This window comes from Halichoerus grypus, chromosome 10, assembly GCF_964656455.1.
Source record: "Halichoerus grypus chromosome 10, mHalGry1.hap1.1, whole genome shotgun sequence".
NCBI lineage: Eukaryota > Metazoa > Chordata > Mammalia > Carnivora > Phocidae > Halichoerus > Halichoerus grypus.
In genome coordinates, this window is record NC_135721.1 from 1,225,231 (window position 1) to 1,242,470 (window position 17,240).

The following is a 17,240-nucleotide window of genomic DNA, read 5'->3' on the forward strand; positions in this document are numbered from 1 at the left end:
TCATCAGCACTGGCAGAAATCGAGGGTCTGGGGGCTACGCACAGGCCTCTGCCCGGTTCCTGGCAAGGGCGCCTCACCCGCAGCACCGAGGTTGGTGCCTCTGTGGGCTTCCCCTAAGTGTCTGTGCGCCTCGAGCCTGTCCCCGCTCCTGTTGGAGGTCAGGGGCCCCTCCCTGCTCAGGGTCATCCCGCCAGCGTGTCTCCTTCACCCCCCTGCATCCTCCTCCCTCCGTCCTCACCCAGCGTCCTGTCCTGAAAGGTGAGGGCAGGACCTCCGCCCTGCTCGCTCATGTCACCAGCACTAGGATGATGCCGTCCCTTCGTAGGCGCTCAGTCACATCTTCTGAACGAACGGATGCACGACATGGACACGGAACTATCCAACTATCCACACGGTAATTGAAGTGACTATCAATTTAAAAAGCCATCTCTATTCAAAGGAATATAAGAATCGAACCACAGGAGAATTTGATTGATTACAGGGGAAGACATAATTTTCATCATTTTGGTTAACAGAAACTGATTCCGTCAAACGGATCTTTTCTCTAAAAAAATGGAGTAATGAAGAAAAAAGCTCAGGGTGGTACCTTTTTTCCACTGTTAGCTTAACTAACTGAAGCGTTGGCTTCCTGCATCTGAGGGTTCAAGGCACTGCTCCATGGTGGCTTCTCTGCTAACATACATGCATCCGTCCTACTCAGAGGCGGGTCCCTCCCACGCATCACCATGTCAGGCATGTGCACACAGGTGTAGACGAGGGCCAGACCGGATCTCCTGTCCGTACCCGTCTGTAATCACTATATACTTGAAGGGACAGGGAGAAGGGCTTGCTATGGCTGTCCGACACATTCGTGACTCGCCATCAGAAAGAGATGGACCTGAGGCGATCATGGGAAAATTTCATCAGCCGCCGTGCATACGCATCCTGACCCACACACACTGTCAGACCCCCTCCCGCCATCTCCTGACTCCCAGCCACGGGCGCGCGAGGCTCTGGGAGCGCTACGGGGGGAGGGGCAGAGGGGATGCACTCGAAATACGTACTGGGCAGGCTTTGGGGGCTGCTGTCCCCCACTCAGACGCAAGGAGGAATGAAGCCTGTGTTCAGGATCTCAGACGTCCTCCGGGGACGATGCCAGGTCTCCTTCAAAGGCTGGCCTTGAGATTATTAATAGACCCACATTTAATCCAGCAGAGGAAGGGACGGCCCGTGAGCGACCGGGCTGAGTCCGGCCTTCCTCCCCCTAAACCCAACCCTAGCTTCATAGACAGGCCAGCACTTTACAAAGGATTGGTATCTGTAGTCACTTTAAAAATAATTCAGTTCACAACGAGGACTCAGTGTTCCCAACCCTCTACCCCCTACCTCTATTTTGGGATGCGAGCCCTGTTATCACGGAACAGAATGACATTCACAGCAGGTACAACTGACACATGGAAGTTTGCTGGATCGGCTGCACTAATTGGATGTCTGTACTTGCAAGATGATGGCACAAGTAGGAGGTGTTTAAACATGTGAGTTCAGAACCCTGTTTACGGTCCATTTCCATGTAAATGAAGAGCACCAGCAGCTTAAGTGCAAGGCACGTGGTAATACGCCAAAGCCAGCCCCAGACGGAAGGAACAGAGCCTTGAGCAAGAGAACCGATAAAGAATAAAAGAAAACTGGTTTTCCTCCTCACCTTCCCGCATGTAAGATTTATGCAAGCAACTCCCATTAGCACTAATGAGAGCTATGCATGTAAATCTCCCATGAAATGACAGAAGATTAGCCTCATCCATCACTGCGCACATATTACAGCTTCTGGGGCAGGCTCCTAGCAGGCAGGCCGCCTGGTGGCGACTGATTGTGCCCGAAAGTACTTGGACGGTGGCCTCGGGGGGCCAGGGGGAGGTCCCCGCAGAGCAGTGCAGGGACAAAGCACAGGCCTGCAAGTGCTGTGAATAATGCCAAGGCTGCCCTCCGCGCCACGCCACCCGGCTGCTCGTGCTGCCGAGTATGAGCAAAGGAAGACGGAGAGCCCCATGGCACGTGCATGGTCCTCCCTGCCTCTCATGGTTTGACATGCGTTCCTAGGACCGCAGGTGATGTGTTGTAATCAGTTCAGCTGTCCCCCTTTCCCTGTCCCTTGCTCATACAGTTGCACTATGCACACATCAGAAATTAGACAGATCGCCCCTCTCCAGATAAGACCTGCTTTCTTGCCACAGTGCCTTTGCTCCTACATCAGAAATTAGACAGATCGCCCCTCTCCAGATAAGACCTGCTTTCTTGCCACAGCGCCTCCTGCTGGCGGACATCGTGTCTCTACTACTCTCACAGTTTGCTGAATTGTCAGGACCTCCGGACACCTTCTCCTTCCAGGAGCCTGGCCTGTCTCTGAGTTTGGCATGGACATTACCCGGCGCACCCTTTTCCCATGACTGCACCCCTGTCCACTTGGAACCTTTCGCAGAGCCCCCCCAAGCCCTGTGGGAGTTCGTCAGATCCCCCAGCTCGGCTGTCTGGCATCTCTTAGGGATCCTTCGCAGGTTCTGCACGGGGGCTCACACACAGTCTCTCCATGAACACTCGGTGGATATAAAAGTAGATGACTTTAAAGCGGAACATGCATGCACACGGGACAGCGTTCTTCCTCCCCATGTGGTCTAATGCCTTCCTCTGTGGGACCTCGTGCCTCCCTCCCCTGACGTTCGATACACTGACAAGCGTATGACTCTGTGTATAAACATGCTTTCAGATACACTTGTGGTACCCCCGTGCACTCAGTTTTGCACCCTGCAATTTTTCATTTCACAATACATGTTGGGCTAAGTTCATATCAGCTCCTTCATTTAAAAAATTAATTCATACTGTTCTATTGTATAAATACAACGTAATTTATTTAATCAGACTTCCGGGGATGAACAGCTAACTTGCTTCCAAAATCCAGTCTTACAAATAAGTCCACAATGTGCGTCATAAAAATATCCAACTCTCCTAAATGCTCGCAATGTGACACATGCCACTTAATTAATTCAGGCCTCACCACAACCCCCCCAGGTTCGCGTCCGGTTCCTGACATACAGAAGAGGGAGCCGAGACCTGCAGAGCCACAGAGCCGGTCCAGGTCCTGGAGCCGGTTGAGGGGCCCTGCAGAGGCTGTGCTCACTTGCTGCAGCTTTATGAACACGTCACGCGCGTGACTTCCCTCCACTGAGTCTCTAGAAGCACAGTCGCTGGTGTGAAGGGCACACCCCTTCCAAGCTCAGTGAGACAGTGATACTGTGAATGACTGTCTGCAAGCCGTACTCCCCAGTACCGCTGTGTGATCACTGCTGCCCAGTAGGGACGCGGCGCCGTGACATCATAACTCTGCCATGAATTTACGGCGTTAATGAGGTCGAGCATCTTTCCCACGATGAAAGCTGCTTATGTCTTCTCTGAAATATCTTCCCATACCTGTGGTCCTTTTTCACCTAATATTTTTTGTTAAATCCGGCATGCGAACAAGTCACTGCCCACCTGTTTCTGCTGTATTCCAATGGGTTGTTTCCTGTTTATTTGTTTTGTTTATTAAGGCAACACTGACAGAATGCACGCACTCAAATTTCCATATTTTAAAAGTGAGTTTGCTGAGGGAAGGTTTATTCATTTAACTTCTATATTATCTCGTAACACCCCTTTCACGACTGCAATGTGTCATTCATTATGCTTTAGCAAATATCGACTAATTTCCAACCATGAATTTTACACTGGATGTAAATTGCTCATGAAGCCTACCAGTGAGTTACGGGCTGACATGACTCTTATCCTGGCCAAATCAGAATATGTCTACAAGGCTAATGAAGATGCACACGGGAGGATAATTGTATTTCTTCCCAAAAAGAAAAAAAAGAAAAAGAAAAAGCACCTCCAGGGGCCACGCTAGAACCTCCCATGGAACGTGGCCACGTGGCAAGTCCCCTCTGGGAGTTAGCAGACGGACTCCACCTCATTAAGTACAGGCCGTTGACTGTATAAGAGTTGGGATAGTGACTCATTACCAGTTTCCATCATTTGGAGGGAAATTTAAAAGCTCAACACACTACTTCTTTATGATAACAAAAATTTAGCTGATTACATATAGAAGGAACTATTGATGTTAGCAGACAAGAGTTTTAATTATAAAAAGTTTAGATGGGAGATGTTACTAGTTCTTCAAGCAGAATGTGCTTCTCCAAACATATTAACGATAGATCTTTATAAATAAATGGTGCACAATGTTTGTGTCAAACAAAAATGAAGACCACAGAAAAGGACATAAAGTATTATTAAGGAAGAGATATAAAAGTAGTAAACCAAGTTGGTATTTAACTTAAACCACCACCACAAAATCTCCCACCAAGGCTCCAGGACACGCATTGCTTACCAGACACAGAGTTTCAGTGGATAATTATAGTTTTAGTTTCCACAGGGGTTTGCAAAGGGCCCTGCTGAGAGGTGTGGTTCTCTAATGTAAACCGCGGAGTGTGTCGGACCTCTGACTGTCAGCTGCTAAGGCATGGGCTACTCACAAAGTCAAATACTGTGCGCATGGCACCTGTTCCAGAGGTGTTTCTGCTTCTGGGTTTTTTTGAGAAATTTGTGATGCACAGTCAATTATTCAAAACAATTGGTACTGGTGATCTCAGGGACAGTGTTAGCGTATTCCACTATTGACCTTTTGAGGTCAGGAACTGGTGGAGCAGCCGAGGTTGCCCTGATGGAATGCTGTGCTCTCCTGACATCGTTGGGTTGGGAAGGCTCCCTAGTCTACTCCCAGGGTAAAAAGCAGGAAAGGGCTTTCAAACTCTGAAGCTCAAGTGTGGAAAAATCAAGTCACCCCAAGGCGTCATGGACCTGTGGGGCCTTGAGGCACCGTTGGTACCTCCCAATCTCACACACAATGGGCGAGGAGTGCGTGCACACGGAAGGTGGCCCACATGTCTGACCTCCCTTCACGGCCCCGGGGCCCTCCAGCGCAGAGAGAAGCTCCAGTCTGGTGATCACCCGTCCCTCCAGGTGGACGCGGGCTGTCTGAAGCCCTTTGTGATGCCTGGCTGCCCCTAGATCTGAGTCCCTCAGTGATCTGCGGTCCCACATGACCTTACCTACTTCCCAACTTCGCTTCAATCAAAACGCCCACTGACTGAAGGTGATTGTTCTCTGCTGGGAAGAAAGAAACTTCATGATTTGCAGTTTCTGTCACACTGTGGGGCAGGAAAGCAGGTATTAGCGGTTTGCATCCTACTTTCCAAGAGAGTAGTGGTCCCTGACCTTGATACAAGTCATGAGAAAAGCAAATTTCTTCTGCTTCCTAAACTAAATTCCAGAAAAATCAAAACTCGAGCACCTTCATTTATTTTTTCGCTATCCGGAAGATTTCATGACCTCACATTTAACAAATATTGTTAAAATGGAGAGTAGCAGAAGTCATGAGAATTACCTCAGCAATATGAATGAATCACTATGAAAACAATCGGAAGAATGTCATGAGTTAGAGATGATCCTAAGGAAGCATGACTCAGATTACGTGGTTGTTTTCTGGAGAAGCGTGTCAGACGGTGGTGAATTGTGAGTTATATTAACAGTGTCCTGCCAGTGGGGCAAAACAGAGACATTGAGTGGCAACCCAGCCCTTCTGCAAATTCTTGGTGTGTATGCTAATATATGCCCATAGTGCACTATGTATACAAACAGATAATATATTGCAACTACATGCGGAAATAGACACAAGAATGAAAATGTGTAATGTGTGCATAGGCTTCAGGGGCAGGACAGAGACAGTTCCCAGTAAAGAAGGCTGGCTGGAAAGTTAAAATACACACCTACCCAGCTTTGGATCCTATCTGTGGCACTTACTAACTGAACTCCTCTGCACATTAGTTTCCTCTAATATAAATGATGGGTAGGAATAGTAACAATTTCACAGCCTGTCCTGAGGACTGAGGGGGGGATGCTGAGTAGCACTTTGAGAGCCAGCTTGCACAGAGTGGATACTTAGTAAATATTTAGCGTCATGTCATCAAGTGCACTTTACATTGTTTTCAAGTAAACATCTTCTTTGATTTAACCCTTTATCCTTATTCTACAGAAAAAGGATTTGACACGATTTGCCCAAAGGCATACAAATGGTTATTGGCAGTGCTGGGACGAAACCTAATGGTATTTGTTAGTTGTTTTAAAGAAATTCATTTGAATGGGTCAAAGAACACAGATTTATAAAGTTCAAACTATTTCAGCAGATTCCTCCTTCTGGACTCACAATACGCTTTTCTTTTAAAATAGTCGCCATTCAGAACACAATTCAGGACATTTTTTGGGAAACAGATATTGATTTTATTTTAAGTAAAGTCTTTAGCATGGAAATTGGATGCAGAGTGTGATTTTCTCTTTGGGCTCTGGCTCAGAGGAAATTGGATTTCCTAGAGCAGCAGCTGCAGAGACAGCACAGGTGTCCGCGGCTCAGCAATCACAGTGGCTAATTGGGACACACTAGGACAAAAAAATTGCCCTGAATCTGAATCTTGTTCTATGGCACTTTTATTTTTCCCATAAGAGCAAGCCCCAAAGTCCTTCTTCCCTGGGGACGCTAAAGGAGGCTAGCTGCCTGGACAGGAAATACGGCACGGGGAGGACAGTGGTAGAATCCCAGGTAAGGAAGAACGGTCGCTGCTTAGCAAGGGCGGTCGGTACCAGGGGCCCTTCCCCCGGAGTATTTCTGACTTTGAGTTGTAATCTAAAGAGCAGGATCAACAAAAGAACAATCCCGAGAATCTACAGTTCAAACAGCTGCACGGCATCAGCTCAACTAGAATCTGGACGGCTGAGTCCAGTAATGTCGGTGCTGAAGGTAGGAAGAGGGGTGGGCTAGAATCTGGACGGCTGAGTCCAGTAATGTCGGTGCTGAAGGTAGGAAGAGGGGTGGGCTAGAATCTGGACGGCTGAGTCCAGTAATGTCGGTGCTGAAGGTAGGAAGAGGGGTGGGCTAGAATCTGGACGGCTGAGTCCAGTAATGTCGGTGCTGAAGGTAGGAAGAGGGGTGGGCTAGAATCTGGACGGCTGAGTCCAGTAATGTCGGTGCTGAAGGTAGGAAGAGGGGTGGGCTAGAATCTGGACGGCTGAGTCCAGTAATGTCGGTGCTGAAGGTAGGAAGAGGGGTGGGCTAGAATCTGGACGGCTGAGTCCAGTAATGTCGGTGCTGAAGGTAGGAAGAGGGGTGGGCTAGAATCTGGACGGCTGAGTCCAGTAATGTCGGTGCTGAAGGTAGGAAGAGGGGTGGGCTAGAATCTGGACGGCTGAGTCCAGTAATGTCGGTGCTGAAGGTAGGAAGAGGGGTGGGCTAGAATCTGGACGGCTGAGTCCAGTAATGTCGGTGCTGAAGGTAGGAAGAGGGGTGGGCTAGAATCTGGACGGCTGAGTCCAGTAATGTCGGTGCTGAAGGTAGGAAGAGGGGTGGGCTAGAATCTGGACGGCTGAGTCCAGTAATGTCGGTGCTGAAGGTAGGAAGAGGGGTGGGCTAGAATCTGGACGGCTGAGTCCAGTAATGTCGGTGCTGAAGGTAGGAAGAGGGGTGGGCTAGAATCTGGACGGCTGAGTCCAGTAATGTCGGTGCTGAAGGTAGGAAGAGGGGTGGGCTAGAATCTGGACGGCTGAGTCCAGTAATGTCGGTGCTGAAGGTAGGAAGAGGGGTGGGCTAGAATCTGGACGGCTGAGTCCAGTAATGTCGGTGCTGAAGGTAGGAAGAGGGGTGGGCTAGAATCTGGACGGCTGAGTCCAGTAATGTCGGTGCTGAAGGTAGGAAGAGGGGTGGGCTAGAATCTGGACGGCTGAGTCCAGTAATGTCGGTGCTGAAGGTAGGAAGAGGGGTGGGCTAGAATCTGGACGGCTGAGTCCAGTAATGTCGGTGCTGAAGGTAGGAAGAGGGGTGGGCTAGAATCTGGACGGCTGAGTCCAGTAATGTCGGTGCTGAAGGTAGGAAGAGGGGTGGGCTAGAATCTGGACGGCTGAGTCCAGTAATGTCGGTGCTGAAGGTAGGAAGAGGGGTGGGCTAGAATCTGGACGGCTGAGTCCAGTAATGTCGGTGCTGAAGGTAGGAAGAGGGGTGGGCTAGAATCTGGACGGCTGAGTCCAGTAATGTCGGTGCTGAAGGTAGGAAGAGGGGTGGGCGATGAGAGACAGCGGTGACCAGTCTCTAGGGTTGAGAGCAGGTAGACAGATCCTTAGGGTGGACCACTCTATTCCCTCCATCTGAAGGGGAAAGGAGAGACATAACACCCTCTCTCTGTGGACCGCAGAAATCATACAGCACACAGACTTGTTTTATGAGCACCAAACCCGAGTCACCAGGAACGAAGCCCTTTGTCCTAATACGGTGCTGGACAGGCCAAGTCACAGGAATCTGTGCCTTGATCCCATCTCTGAGCTTTGTATTTTCCCCTATGAGTAAACTCACTCCTATATTTATCCATTTATTGGGCTAACCTTTGAAGACCCAGGTCTGGGGTCACCTCCTCTACAAAGACATCCTTGGCCTCCTGAATCAGAGTTAAAGTCTCTCCTGCGCCTCCTAAATCATCTCATCTAGACCTCTGTTGACTCGATGGGAAGTGACCGAGTGCCTCACAGGGGCTGGGGCGTGTGCTCGGCTCTGGAGTAGAGAAGGAAACGAGGCACACGTTTGGCTCTGAGGAAGGGCCGTCGGGTCTGGTCTCACAGACCTTACCAAGCCTTATGTTTGTTCAGTTTCTGAACTCTTTGAGGACAATGGTCATGTTTCATTCATTTTTATACCTCCAGAGACTACAGGAATTCCCAACATAAATTAAGTACTCAACAGAGTTAAAAATGGGCAACTGATGAGAAAACTGATTCACACCCATTTGTTCCTTGGTACCTGTGACAGGAAAGTGTATTTTAAATGAAGCCTTCTGAGTAATTTCTTTGTCATATCCTATTTTAATGCTGACTTCTCAGTATTTTCATTCAGTTTGAAAACAGGCTTGGATTAAACACTGAAGTGTAAAGGCTACTTGGAATTAGTGATTTGTGTTAAATCTGGATTTCTTACCAAAATTCCCTTCTATTCCGTTGTAGGTCAGGTACCGTCTTGGCCACTTAATCATGCCATCCTAGGACGGTCACCTACGATCTCTAATCTTCCCTTTACTGGCCTTTAAAATGGGAAGATTCATCACTTCGACTGTGGAGTTTGGGAGGAATTCAGGCCTTGCCCAGTGCGGATGCTCAGCTGGGGCTCAGTCCTTGAGAGATGTCATTATATCAAAACTGACACATGGGGTGAAAGTGACACCAAGTCATACAGTACCTCCCCCGTCATTAATATCGACGTGGTCTGGGGCGATGTCGCACAATATCTAAGTTTCTGTGTCTTTTATGGTCTTATTATGAACAAAGAACTACTGAATGCCAGATACGCTTACCCTCGATGGCCAATTATGTGGAAATTTCTATGACATCGATGGCTCTCTACTATGAAATAACGGCTGAAGAATAAAAGCCTTCAAAATGTTGTGTTTCAATAAATTAAACAGAATTGTATCTTCATCCTCAGTGAAAATTTTAGAAAACTTTGTGTTTAACATTCTTATATAATTGCTCGTTGCTCACCTGACCAGCCTTCAAAAAACCAATAATAAAACCTGAATTTTTTTTCAAATTTGGAAAAAAGAATTTTTTAAGGCAATGTTACATGCCTAAGTGGGATACGGAAATTCACTACTATAAAGTACGAAAACCCCTACTTCTGTCTGATTAAGGAACTTAGCCATGTGATCTACAGATTCAGTGCAATCCCTATCAAAATCCCAATATCCTTTTTTGTAGGAATAGCAGGGTCCACCCTAAAATTCATATGGAATCTGAAGGGACTCCCAAATAGCCAAACAATCTTGAAAAAGAAGAACAAATCCAAGGTTTCATAATTTTTGATTTCAAAACTTGCTACAAAACTACAGTAACCAAATCCGACGCTGGCAAAAAGACAGACACTTAGAAATAGAAATGAATAGAGAGCCCAGAAATAACTCCTCCCATATATGGCTAAATGATTTGACAAGGGAGCCAAGACCACTCAATGGGGAGAGGACGGTCTTTTCAACAAATGGTGCTGGGACAACTGGCTATCCACACACGAAAGAGTGAAGTTGACCTCTAACTTACAGCACACACAAAAATTAACTCAAAATGGAACACAGGCCTAAACAGAAGAACTAAAGCTACAAAATTGTTAGAAGAATATATAGAGAAGAACCTTTATGACATTGGATTGTGCGCTGATTTCTCAGCAATGACCCAAGAGCACAGGGGACAGAAGGGACATACGAATGATCACTGAGCACATGAGAAGGTGCTCAACATCCCTAATCACCAGAGAAATGGAAATGAAAACCACAGTGAGGTACCACTTCCCATCCATCATGATGGCTACTATTAAACAAACAAAAACCCCAGAAAACAGAAAATAACAGGTGTTGGGGAGGATGTAGAGCAATGGGGCTCCTGTGCCCTGTGGGTGGGAATGTAAAATGGTGCAGCCGGTGTGGAAACCAGTAGGATGGTTTCTCAGAAAATTAAAAATAGAACTACCATATGATCCGGCAAACTCCACTTCTGGGTATCTACCCAGGAGAACTGAGAGCAGGGACTCAGATCCTTGCACATCCTTCTGAGCGGATTATTCACAATGGCCAAAAGATGGAAGCAACCTACGTATCCTTCTATAGATGAACAGATAACAAATTGTGGTCTATCCGGACAATGGAATATTACTCAGCCTTAAAAAGGAAGGAAGTTCTGACACCTGCTACACCATGGATGGACCTCGAGGACATTGTGCTCCGTGGAATAGGCCAGACATGAAAAGACAAATGCTGGACAATTCCACTTGAATGAAGTGCCGGCAATAGTCAAATTCACAGGGATGCAAAGTGGCTGGCGGGCACCTGGGGTGGGAGAAGGGCTGGGGAGCGATGCTCAACGGACATCGAGTTCCAGTTGGGGAGATGAGAGCATTCTGGAGATGGGTATGCGGACGGCTACACAGCTGTGGGAATGTATTTAATGCCTCTGAACTGTATACTTAAAAATGGATGAAATGGTATCTTTTATGTTATTTGTATTTTACCACAATTTTAAAAAATGCTTAAAAAGGAAATTTAGCCATAACCTAAAGTTTTGCAAGGAGCATGGCTCTCAAGGTCCACAGTGGCACCCAAGGAGTTTTATCAACCAGGATCAACAGCAAACTATAAAGGCCGTGGGCAGCGCAACTTAGGCCCTAATTAAAGACGTGCTTAATTTATTTAAAGATAAAATGTCCCCGAACAGAACTAACAGTGGAAATACGGATCTGATTTTAAAGAGCTTCACACCAAGGAGTTTCTGCACACCTGCCAAAGGGTGAACAGACCTATTAATGTGGCTATGAAATTATTCTGGGGATAATGTTATAGCTGAATAATAGAAGACTACTGGAGTCTATGTTTAGTAATAGATTATAAATTCTGACTTTATATTGAGCTTGTTTATTAAAATTAAGGGACACTGTGGTCTTTATTAAAAAAAATCTTGCATTTAAAACCTATCTTTATGCTTTTTCGAAGTAAGATTTTTCAAGGTAAACATATAAAACATTTGTCTGCATGTAAGCCTAAAATACGACAGAACTGTTACCTTTATGCGGCTCCTTGGACAGCCATACGTCTGTGGGGCCGACCAGAACGTCCTTGACCGGATGTTGTTGATAGTTTCAGAGACACAAACAGTTGTTTGGGCTTGATAACTACATTTTTTCCCCCTTCCAGATGTAGTCACTCTAGGGAAGAATAAAAAGGCAGAGGAATGAGGTTAACATATACAATAAAAGAAAAGTTCTGCGTAAAAAGGGATGTGGTTCTCGGGGCGGTTTGCTTGCTTTTGATGCACTTGAAGCGAGGGGGTGAGACCAGGCCAAACACGCAGGCAGAACACGCCGCGGGCCGGGACGGTGGACGTGACCACCTGCTGCCGCGACCAGCTAATTCCTGATAAATGATTCACAATAGAAAAGTCCCTTAGAAAACCAAATTACAGTTTGTGATGTGAAAATGACACAAAACCATAAGCAAATTCTTATAAAATTCAGTGTGAGAGTTGTTTTGTGATTGTGTCTGCAAAGTACGGAGACGGTATGGATGGTTTAGGGGCTAATTGCAGAAGCACGTATGCTGTGTCTGAGTGTGCCCGCAGCTCATGTCATCGGCCGACTGCCGCGTGTGTGTTTATGTTTGCCCTTTTCCAAAAGACCTACATAAGCGGCAGTCCTTCCACAGAAAAGATCTTACAAGAGCATGATATTTGCTAATTAAAAAAGAAAACAAAATGCAATTTTAAGTAATAATTTAAATTTTGTATTTGCTATAACTATAAAGCTACACCCAAATATAGTGTTTATATGGGCTTTATGCCCAATCTATGGTCAGTATTTATAGTTACTCTGAATAAGTTCTGAGATGCTGCTTACTAAACTGGCTAAGAATGGGTTGGATGGTATTCAGTAGAGTGGTTTTATGAAAATGCATGTTTTTTCTCACAAATGAAGAATGCCAAATAGACAAATTTAAATAAATCTTATAAATGAACCAACATAAAGCAAACCAATTAGGTGGTTGAAAATGCATGAATAGGATAGGACATTAATGACCAAAGTCACTCCATCCGATGTATTGCTAGCACTTTGTTTAAAAATCACATTTTGATAAAATATCATTAAATTAATTTACACAATGTCCTACTCTTCTGGGGATCCCAGAAATTCGCCTATATCACTTTAAGCATCTCCTGTTCTACCATCACTTTGGGGACCCCTCAGGTTCATTGAAGGTCACAGGGAGAGAGACCTGGAGAGCATCGTGTCTAGAGAAGTCTGAGGGCACATACATCCGAAAACAGTTGGGACAAGGACAGGTTTTTCCCTAAAGTGATAGGCGTCTACAAAATAGAGTTTTGTGGACAAAGTGACGGGTTTTATTTGGCGCGCGTTGCATTCTCCATGAACACATTCACGAATCAGGGCGTTGAAATTCCTTCTGTTTTCTCACATGGAACTCCACCCACCCTGCCCCCAACTTTCCTCTGAGGTATCCTGCAGGTGCCACCCCTCCGTCCTCCCATCCCCGCTGGACGGGGCAGCCGGCGCCTTTCCTGGTCCCCTGGGCTCACACAGCACCAGACACCCACCCCGTTCGGAAGAGAGACGCCCCGGCTGTTCGTGTTCTCCGCTGAGTCCTCACCAGACGTGGATTAAAAAGTCGCTGGTGAATGGATTATCGGCTAAACACCCTTGAAGGGTATTTGAAGCTTCTTACTAAATGAATATAAATATTCCGATTTAAGACAACTGGTACGTAAAACAGAAATTTCTTCTTAAAAAGAGAATTTAGAAAATAGAATGGAGTGAGCTGAAATGCCTGTTCTTTGCACAGCAGACCTTTCACTATATAAGAACTCCCAGAACGATCCACTAATGAGTGACTTCCCTTAGTGACATGATCTTATAGGGCATCACCTTTTCCCAATTATTCAGGGGCAGTAGGAAGGATTATGTACCTACGGCTCCTGCCACTCAGTTTCCTGTCACATATGCTGCTTGTGATCATTTATAATGGAATTCCCAGGATGAGCTCTTAAGTGGAGGGTTTAGCAGACAGCTTAGGTGCAAAACACGAGTAACGCCAGCCAGGTGGGGCTCTCCAGACACTCAGCCGCACTATGTCCTCAACAGAGCTGTGCTGGCCGTTTCCCCTCATCCACTGTCCCTCACATGAGAATCTATGGGGCTTTCTTCATGGCATTTGTCATTATGTGAAATTATACATTTTTCTTTGTTCTTGTTCTGAGATAATTGCAGATTCACATGCTGCTGGAAGAAATAACGTACAGATCCCCCGCACGCTTAACCTGTGTCCTCCAACGACAGCATCCTGCAAACTGTAAGACGTGACCACAAGCAGGGCATTGTGGCTGATTCATCCCACTGGTCTCGGTCAGAATGCCCAGGTGTACTGCCCTCACTAGTGTGTGTGTGTGTGTGTGTGTGCACGCACACGTGTCCCGCACCGCAGCCAAGACACGACACCCCTCCCCCAAGGGTCCCTCACGCCGCCCTTTAGAATTACACCCACTTCCACCTGCAACCCTCATCTGTCATGTCAAGAACGTCTATAACCTTTAGCGATTGGCTTTTTTCACTCAGCCTAATTCTCTGGAACCTCATCCAGGCTGTTAGGGTATCAGCAGGGCCCATGGTATGGACGGGCCAGTGCCCAGCCGTTCACCAGCTGAAGGACGTCAGGGCCGTTTGCAATCTTGGGCTACCATGAATGCAGCTGCTGTAAACCCTTGCGTACACACTTTTGTGCGAATACAAATTCCCACTTCCCTGGGATGAATGCTCAGAGGACAACTGCTGGGTCCTGTGGTAATTGCATGTTTAGTTTTATTTTTTAAAGAAACTGCCCACGTGTTTTCCATGATAGCTCGGCCATTTTACATTCCCACAGTCGATGTGTGAGGATCCCACCTCTCTGCCTCCTCATCAAATTTGCTGTTGTCACTCCTTTTTCCTCCTTTTTCTTCCAGCCATTCTGACGGGTGTGTGGTGGTCTCACTGTGGCTTCGGTCTGCGTTTCCCTGACGGCTGACGATGCTGAATGTCTTCTTATTGGCTGTCTGTGTATCTTCTCGGTGAAATGTCTGTTCATTTCTGACCATGTCTTTCACCCACTTTCTAACTGGATTTTTTAATGTTGAATTTGAGAGTTCACTGAATATTCTAGATACTAGTCCTTTGTTGAATATGTGGTTTTCAAATACTTTCCCCAATCTGTTGCTTGTCACCTCATTGTCCTGACGGGATATCTTGTAGAGCGGAAGCGTCCATCTTAATGAAGTCCAAGTAACCAATTTCCCCTAATGGATCATATGTTCATTTCTTCACACATTTATTGTCTGTCTTCTCCTGCTGCAAAATGACACTCCACATGGTAGAGACTTTGCTATCCACTCATGTCCCAAAAGTCTAGAACTGTGCCTGCACACAGACATACATGGAATGAACTGAAAAAACAAACGGAAACTAGGTAGGAGTTGCTTTAAGTAAGTTCTTTCTCTAACACTGGGAAATAGTAATAGTAAATAATATCATATGTATATTCTGCAAACCACCCTCAAGCACATTCTTACCATGGGATGTTCGTAAGCTCCTGCAGAGAAGACAGGTCAGAGGTTGTTCTGCTGTCTCAGCGATCACAGATTGTTGAAGGCACGTGGTCTATAAAGCCCGAGTTCGTTTTCCCGCAGGAAGTTGCCCTGCAGTGTTCCCGTAACATTAATGTGGCCACAGATGAAGAGGAGGCACTCGCTCGTACAGAGGTAACAGAACTACAGAAATTACAACCTCCGAGGGAAATATGAATTAAAACCCGGACGAGCTTCATCACGAGCTCTATGCACACACGGACAATCGTGCTGCTGCTGGAGTTCGAGGGCAGTGGGGATCCGCCTAATCTTAGTGGGAGAGCCGCTCTGCTCAGATGGGAGCCGTCCCTGCACTTGGGAGCCACCCCGCTGCTCTGAACCTGAGACACGCAGAACCCGGCTTCTCACAGTGAGCCGGGCTCTGGAAGGGGATGAAATGGCCTTTTACATAATTGCTTTGTTGCTCCCAGTGGACTTCTCATGAAAGCACCCCATATCATGTCCCACGCACCCAAGGCCAGCCATGTCACGGGCACCCACAGTAAATCACCCACAGTAAATCACCCCAAACGGTCTTACTTCCAGTTCGTGTAAATGGGGAGAACCTTCTAGAGCCACCAGCTCCCTGCTCAGTGCTGGAGGCACTTAATTCCTGCTCAGGGTGCAAATTGTGGGCTATGGATGCCACAGAGGCTCCCCAGCAGATGCCCCACACCAGAAAGAACCTGGTCTGCTGCTCATCAGGGGCACTTCTGGGTTGATGACACACATCTACTGAAAAGTCTCTTTCTCAGAATTCCTAATAATTCTTTCTTCTTAGGCTCTTCACCCTTCAGAATCATAGTTAAAAAAAGAAAAAGAAAACAGCTCGAGTGCAGAAAGTAACATTGTTCTTTAGGTGAATATTGATAAGCTCATGATTCTCACTGGAAACATGGTGAATTATGCAGAAAGAATTCTCCAGAAAGTTTTGGAGGCTGTAGTCCATCTCAGATTGGGAGTTTCTCTTGATCCCCACAGAGCTTAGTGCGTGAGCTGTATTGTAGACCTGCTCCCTACCCCCAGCTCCACCGTTCCACCGGTGAAGGCTGGGACCCCAGTCTGTCGGGCTCCACACCCAGACTGGACGGGGCAGAAGGCACGTACAGGGCAGATTTTGCCGCAGTGAATGACTGAAGCCAACGACGGACCAGCCCAACAGCCATCCACCCACCACTGCAGGGCCACCCGCAGCGCCAGGCACAGGGGTGGGGAAGGATGTGGCTTTCGGAACGACTCCCAGGCTGGGCTTCAGCTAGGGCCTGCGGCTTCCCTTTCTCAGAGAGCCAGATCATTTCCACATTTTAACAACATCTGTGGTTAATAAGTGATTTTAAGTGAAAGCTTAGTTTGAGATCAGTGCATTAGTAATGGTTGTATTACAAAATTTATGGTAACTTTATCATTTCTAAACTTTATTATTGATATTTACAATATAAGGAAAAAAACAATTTGACTTTCCGCATTTAACAAGGGTACGTACTGTTAATGTACTTTACATTAGTGATGTAGTAAATAAAAAGCATTAATTGTCTCCAAATTCAAGAAGGATTATTTCATGTTTGGTTTTCAGATGATTATAATATAATATTATATATTTTATATAATTATATATTATTAACATAGCATGTACTATATTTTAATTGCATTATATATTTATTTATACATATTTATGTAAAATTACAGTTATTACATAACAATTGTAATAGTATAAACTAAATGATGGATTGAAATCTAATAATGTATCTTGTCATGAAGAATAGACATAAATAACCTTCTGTATGAAAATTTTGTATTTTGGGCTAAAGAAGACCAGGCCTTTTTATTTTCCTTCCTCCTTTTCTGTTTTGCTCTTTTAAACATATGTTTCCGTATGATGAGGAAGAACACGTTCCAGACTAATATTTGTAAATGCCTCTCCGTACGTGGCATATTATATCCCA

The 17,240-nt window shown here is 46.1% G+C and overlaps 1 protein-coding gene across 18 annotated transcripts in view; it reads right to left on the minus strand.

The window, feature by feature from the left end:
- The window catches only part of MYT1L (myelin transcription factor 1 like), a 427,780-nt gene that overhangs the window by 177,755 nt on the left and 232,785 nt on the right, over positions 1-17,240 (minus strand). For all 18 annotated transcript variants that reach the window (XM_078055898.1, XM_078055892.1, XM_078055900.1 and 15 more), the window contains one exon: positions 11,695-11,836. The gene's annotated coding sequence lies outside the window, so the exon portion shown is untranslated. The remainder of the gene's footprint in view (positions 1-11,694; positions 11,837-17,240) is intronic.